Here is a 6,890-nt window from a genome sequence, read left to right on the forward strand (position 1 = left end):
AGTTTTGTCGGAACGAAGTTACGGAAAGTTAATTAACAAACGGAGACGTAACACTATTATATACATCGCTATTTAAGTATAATGTTCAATCTATGTTATTTATAATGATTAAAATTTACTGTTTCGTCAGTTGGGTACCCTCACTGTTAATATTTCTGGCCACAGGCCTGCCGACGAAGGGGGGGGGGGCAAAGGCGAATGAAACCTGGTTATGCCGTAAAGCATCTTTAGGTTATATCTTCATTTAATGATAAAAACCATAGTTTTTGGCTTTTCTTTGCATGTAAACGCTTGTACATTAAGAACGACTGAAATAAAAATTTGAGTAACAATTAATATGTATTTGTTACTTTATAGATTTAATACATATTTGTTGTTACTTTATTAACGTTTTACGTTTACATTGTGAGGTAAAAACGGCTGCTGCTATGATTTTGTCTGATTTATGAGCTCGTTGCTGTCCTGATTTAGGATCTTCTTTTTAATAAATTCTTGAAAATGTTAAAAAAGAGAGAAAGAAAGGGACTCGGCGAGGATGTTTGCCCCGGGGCCCGTGCTGGCTTACGATGTTCCTGTCTGGTCATAAATAAAGCACCATGTATAGGCAAAATTTACCTCAGTGATAGACAAGACTGAAGTGCCATGATCAAACAGCCATAAGAGTAATAAGAGTAATGGTGGGTTGAGATGGGGGAAAACACCCGACTCAAAGACCAACAGCAGAAGACATTTCATTTATGTTGATAAACCACTTCTGAGGAAGGGCAAATGGAACAAGCTAAGAAGGAAGTAACCTGCAAAGACAATCGGGATCTTCTTGCTAAGGACCTGATAAATGTCAGACATGAAAACAGAGGGTAGGAAGATCTGAATGAAAGACCAGTGACCAAGATTAATGTAGAAGGGATGGAGTGAGAGAAGAAGCAACATAGGGGAAGTACAGAGTTGAAATAGCAGAGTAAACCAGGGTTGTGCTGGCCGGTAAGGAGTAATCAGAAGAACCTGACACAAGAGTGGCATGGATGATCAAAGATATCGGGGAAAGAAGACGGATGGGAGGATAAACATAAAGGTATTGGTTGGTCCAATCTTGGCTGAATGCATCGACAACTAGGGCTGGTGGATGAGGAACCAGAGACCAAAAGAGGGGTCACTTGGAATTAAGGAAAGTGGCAAATGCATCCAGATGAGGAGTACCCCACTGTGAGCAGAGCCACTGGAAAACCTGAGGACTAAGGGACCGCTCAATGGGATAAATTTTGTCTGGTCTGGAAAGATGATCTGCCACAAGGTTGAAAGTGTCTGGAACATGACATGCCAGGAGACTTATCTCAAAAGTAGGACCAAAGTTCAACTGTAAAGAGAACAAGAATGAGTGCCACCTTGGTCATTGATATAAGCTACCATTGTAGAATTGTTGGTATGGATCATGACAAATCGATTCCTGACTACAGGAAAAAAGTGATCCAAAGCTCATTGTACCACCAAAAGCTCCAAGATGTTGATATGGTAAGATCACTCAGTCGTAGACCATTGTCTTACCCTGATCCTGTGTAATTGTGCTGACAGCAGGTGTTAGAACCTCCAGTATTAACTTTGGTATTCATCATAAAATGATGAAAATTATTCAAATAAAAAACAAGAATAACCAAAGTATGTAAAAAATAAAACAGCAGTAAAAGATATAAATGATCTTTCCACTTCATATGATAATACTGAAAAGAAAAATGCATGATGAGAGCACAATCAAAACATGTCTTGACTACAGCACTGCCTAACGAGAAATGATAGTTCGGCAGAATCAAATAAGGGGTAACGTGTCAGGAGGGTGTGTTGCACTCCTATTGGTGGAGGGTTGTTGCATGAAACATTTTTTTTTTCATATAGAGGGCAGCACTGAAGGACAATAGCTATATATGTGAGTAGAGGTATTTTTACCATATTGGAAATCACATTAGTAGGGGTTGGAGAAAGACAATTAATTGGATTATATGATCAGAGAAAGCAAAACATTGTTATTAATGAAGTCCAATCAAACTGGACCCTTGTTATGGAGTATCTCAAGGGTCAATGCTTGGACCTTTGGTCTTTAGAATTTACATTAAGTATATTAACATGGGCATAATTAGTAAACTTTGGTGATAATGTTAAATTCTTGCATATTTCTAGCTGTACTGAGGATGTTGAGGTACTACAGGATCACTTGAATAAACTATTAAGTTTGACATATATTTGGCAAATGACCTTAATTACAGTAAGTGCTAGGTAATTCATTTGGGTTATCATAATTTGATTCATGTGCTTAGTACAGGTAGGAACCAACTAATGAAAAGAATCTTGGTATAGTGGTAGATAAGAAACTCAAGCCATCAAAGCAGTGCTGTGTTACAAGTAGTAAAGTTAATAGAATCTTGAGTATATTTATAAATATACAAGTTAAAAGGCATAATTATCTCTCTATACAAATCACTAATCAGGCCTCACTTGGAATATTGTGTGAAGCTTTGATCTACTTATCTACCAAAGGATATTGACTTCTGTAAAGAATTCAGAGGACAACCAATATGATTTCGAGAATAGTTTAAGATTTCTTTAACTTAATTGCATTCCTCAGCAGGCTTGACTGAATTAACAAAAATATCCAAAGCTTCATAACAAATCTTCCTTTTCAGATTAGCCATCCGATTTTTCACTCTTGAAATCACTGGAAGCCAGCTTTTCTAAAATACTAATTGTATTAACTTCCCAACTAGTTTCCATAAAAGATAATTTTATAATCACCAGTGTTCTAGCATAATTAAACATCTAGCCATGTCCTCTTTAATAATAATAACAGCATATATCTAAAACAGCATATTCCTTAGTAGGATTTTTCATATGCAGAATGTGAAAACTAAGGTGCTTGTACATAATGTCAACAACTTGATTAAACAGCTAAAGAAAATGTCACTTAGTATTCATTTTATAAATTTGTTGTTTAATATCAATGATATCTCTTCTCTCATTAGTTTCAGCTCATTTTTACAAATAAGGTCACATCTTGCCCAAGATAACTTACCATCACCTCAACAAAAGCCTTTAAGTATAATATATTCCTATTTCTTAATCAGTAAGACAATAACACTCTGAAAAAAAATTTGCTTTCACATTCCATTCAAACAAGAGTATGTGTAAGAAATCCTCACAACTGAAAAGTGGTAAGTAAATAACTAGTGATCCTAGTGATCTTTTGTATTAAGAATTCATCTGGACGTTATCTGTTTGTTAATTCATTATGATTATTTAATTTGTAACTATTATAGCACGATATGGTCTGCACAATTATCTAATGGTCTGATTTGGGAGAACATTTAGATCAACTGAAACAATTAGATGATGCTTCTACTTCCTCCTCTTACAAATCATTTGAAATTTGATGTTCAACAATTTATCAGATTTTATATGGCTTACAAAGTTTCATTTGTTCCCATTACTACAGGAAATATATCAACTTTTGGGAAAGAGTGCATTTTGATGTTAAGATTTTTAGGAACTTTGGCATTCTTTATAAAAATTGTCTATGTTATTTATATGCTGCATTTTCCTTCAGGTCATTGCTAATATCACAGATAGAAATTGGGGCACCCCTTTACACTGAGTTAGCACTAGATGCTTGCCACTTTGCCAACTACAATTATTGTCACAAATTGCCAAGTAGAAAAGCTTGCTATTCACAACAGTGACAATGGAAATTTATTAACTACAGCGAATCATTGCAAAGTTTATCTTCTTTTTCACCTGTTTATTGCTTATATGGAAGTAAATAGCATAGTCTGTACCATAATTAATTTGCTTATAATTTTGGTGCATTTTCTTTATTTGCAAGCTCCAGTAATGCATTGAGAATGATCTAATTGAATAAATCATACTGTGTCTCCACTGACCTGATACATGGCACAGGAAAACTTATTCACTCAATCAGGAAATTACAGTTGTTGCCACAGGCACCAAAGATTTGCTAAGATGCAAGATAAAAAAAATGTTGCAAAAATTTTAACATTTTCAGAATGTGACATGATATACAATGCAGCTACTATAATTTACAACCAATAACTGTAGGCAGTGGCTATATTTACATTACTCTTACTGTGATTTCAATGGCCATATTTACAGCTTTACTGCTAAGCATGTGCAATCGTGTATTTTTGGAGTCTCGATCATAACCAGGCACTGCTGTAATAAAAGCTATCATTGGTTAGGTTATATCATTACTAAATAATTATTGATGGTTGGGTTATGGCATTCAGAACCATATATTAAACCTATTAACACTTGGAAATGTATTCTGATATTAATGTTTCAAATATAGCACTGGGTCAAGAACAAGGCCAGTATTAAAAGTGCCTCTCTATTTCACAGTATCCCTCCTATAACAATCTCACTATCTGTATAAGTACAGCATTAATAACATAAATACAGTGATTAAAAATATTACATTAACTTGATAAAGTTAGAAAGTATGTAGTGAAATGACCATATGGTAAAGGTAATACCACAGTTTATCTATCACACTACCCTATGTTTGTCTAACAGTTAGAATTAGATTACAAGGTTTTTCATTTTACCACTAGAATATTCATCTACATCTGGCTCTGGACTTTTAACATCTGGCTTCCTACTTCAATGTCTGTTACTAATGCAATACAATGACACACCCTCACAGCATACATTGATCAGAGCACCAAACAAAAAAAAAAGAACTGTATGATATTTGTTATTCAATTTTCTAAAATACAGCTTTTTACTTACAGAATAACTCAATTATAAATCTTTTGATTTTATATCCACTTTGTAGAAATTATAATAAAAACTATGAAATTACTCAGACTTTGGTCTCATATCTAATATATGTCATAAGAAAACATGCCATTCCAAAAGTACAGGTTATTGAAAGATGAGGTCAAAAGTTAAGTTGTTATACTTTGAGGTAAACAAATGTCCAAATAATGAAAGTATCTGTAGTGTAAACTCTCAGAATTTGTTAGACTAGTTCAACTTTAATACTTGATTAAAATAAGACAATTTTAATTTAAGATAACTTTGCTACTTATTATTAATGAAGGTACTACACAAATAAACTCACAATAAATTAAGTAAACATTACAATTAGTAATAACATTACTAGTAACAAATTTAATATATTAGATTATTACTAAAAGTAACACTAGTAACAATTAGTACTACTACTAAGTAGATATATTCACGTATGACTAAGACCAAGTCAAGTACATCAGTTCCTTAACATGATTCATTTAGTTTTTCAAGTTATTATTAATATTATATTTTTACATCTTGAACTCGAAGAAAATATGATTTAAATAATACAAAATAGCAACATCTTAGACTCAGAATCCAGTATCAGGGCAAGTAAGGCCTATTTAACTTAATATTTAAGCTTAACAGTTCATTCAACATGAACTTGGACAACTGGTGTACCTACTACTACTACTATTAATATTATTAATAATAGAGTATTAGAAATATTACTACTACTATTAATAGTAATAAAATATTATTATTAACAACATATTTTCTACTTACAAAACAACGGGAGGAAGTAACTACCACAAAATGAAAAGAGTGTACTATACGTAGTAAAACATGAAAGAAAGTTACCTTATAATGAAAAAATAAGATGGTGCAAAATTAGACTGGAATTAATAAAACGTGTAGCACTATGTTACACAGAAGGCTAATTTCTAAAACTTAGGCCTAAGCCTTGATAACTACTATTACTACCACACTTAACAAAATGGCGCGGCGGAAATGAACTTCTCAATTCATCTCGACCGAAACGCTATCTGTAAATATCATATCGATAACTCTAAAATATACATAAATATTCTGCATAAAACTAAAATCATTTAAATTATATTTTGTATCTATGATTGAAAAGCACTTAAAGTCAAATGTATAAAAAATTTATTGTGTGAAGTGTCACTCTGAAACGAATTACACAAATTGGGTTAGAGATTAGAAATCTAGTAGTTCATATTTTCACCAACAGACGCCCCTGTATGTATATTTTCCAAGAACTTATAGAAGAATATATAATACCTCAACCACACAACATCTGCTATATGACAACTGCAGTGCTCACTGGCATATGACAGACATACAATGGTTGACACTGTTTATATTATCAGATTGCATGAACAGCAACTGTAATGATATATACTAATTCAAGTTGATAAAGTGTAATCTTATCAATTTCATGACTCATTTAAGAATCAGAAATTAGACTACGGATTAATAACATAATATTACTTATTGTTAGTATATATTTTTACATGAATTAACTATACTCGTCATTCAGAAGAACTGGCGAACCAGTAACTTAGTCCTTTTGTTCCCAGAGCAGGTCAAGACTATATTAATAATTCTGAGAAATTATTAATGATATTAAAATAATATATAACAGTGTTCTAAACACACTGTATCTGCTTTATCCAATGTCGACGATACCTTTCGCCCATTACCAGGGGTCAGCTGGGATACGACAGTCACAGTACTTTCATTGATAAGTTCTTAGAATTATCAATGTTACTTTCTTCCATTGATGCTGTGTTTGCTTACGTGCTGCAGGGGAAATAATATTAGCTTGGGTTAAAGATTAGAAATAGAATAATTCATATTTCCACCAATAGTAAAAATTACAATTAGTAATAGTGTCAAATTCTAATACATTATTAAAAGCAACACTTGGGTAATAAATTAGAAATCAAATATTTCATATTTTCACCAACATATATATTACTATTTTTATTACGTTAAGTTCATACACAGCATGGTCACAAGTAAATAGACACCACCTTTTCAGAAAAAAAATGAAAATTTTCAGTCATATTCAC

General features: G+C 32.7%; 1 protein-coding gene across 2 annotated transcripts in view; it reads right to left on the reverse strand.

The window, feature by feature from the left end:
• Positions 1 to 5,836, reverse strand: part of LOC106458303 (guanine nucleotide-binding protein subunit gamma-1-like) — a 19,616-nt gene extending 13,780 nt beyond the window's left edge. The window contains exon 1 of one of the 2 annotated variants that reach the window (XR_001290768.2): positions 5,656 to 5,831. The gene's annotated coding sequence lies outside the window, so the exon portion shown is untranslated. Of the gene's footprint in view, positions 1 to 5,655 lie in introns of both variants that reach the window. The other variant, XM_013917797.2, reaches the window with a different exon arrangement.
• Between the last annotated feature and the right edge of the window lie 1,054 nt (positions 5,837 to 6,890).

This window comes from Limulus polyphemus, unplaced genomic scaffold (genome assembly GCF_000517525.1).
Source record: "Limulus polyphemus unplaced genomic scaffold, Limulus_polyphemus-2.1.2 Scaffold441, whole genome shotgun sequence".
Lineage (NCBI taxonomy): Eukaryota > Metazoa > Arthropoda > Merostomata > Xiphosura > Limulidae > Limulus > Limulus polyphemus.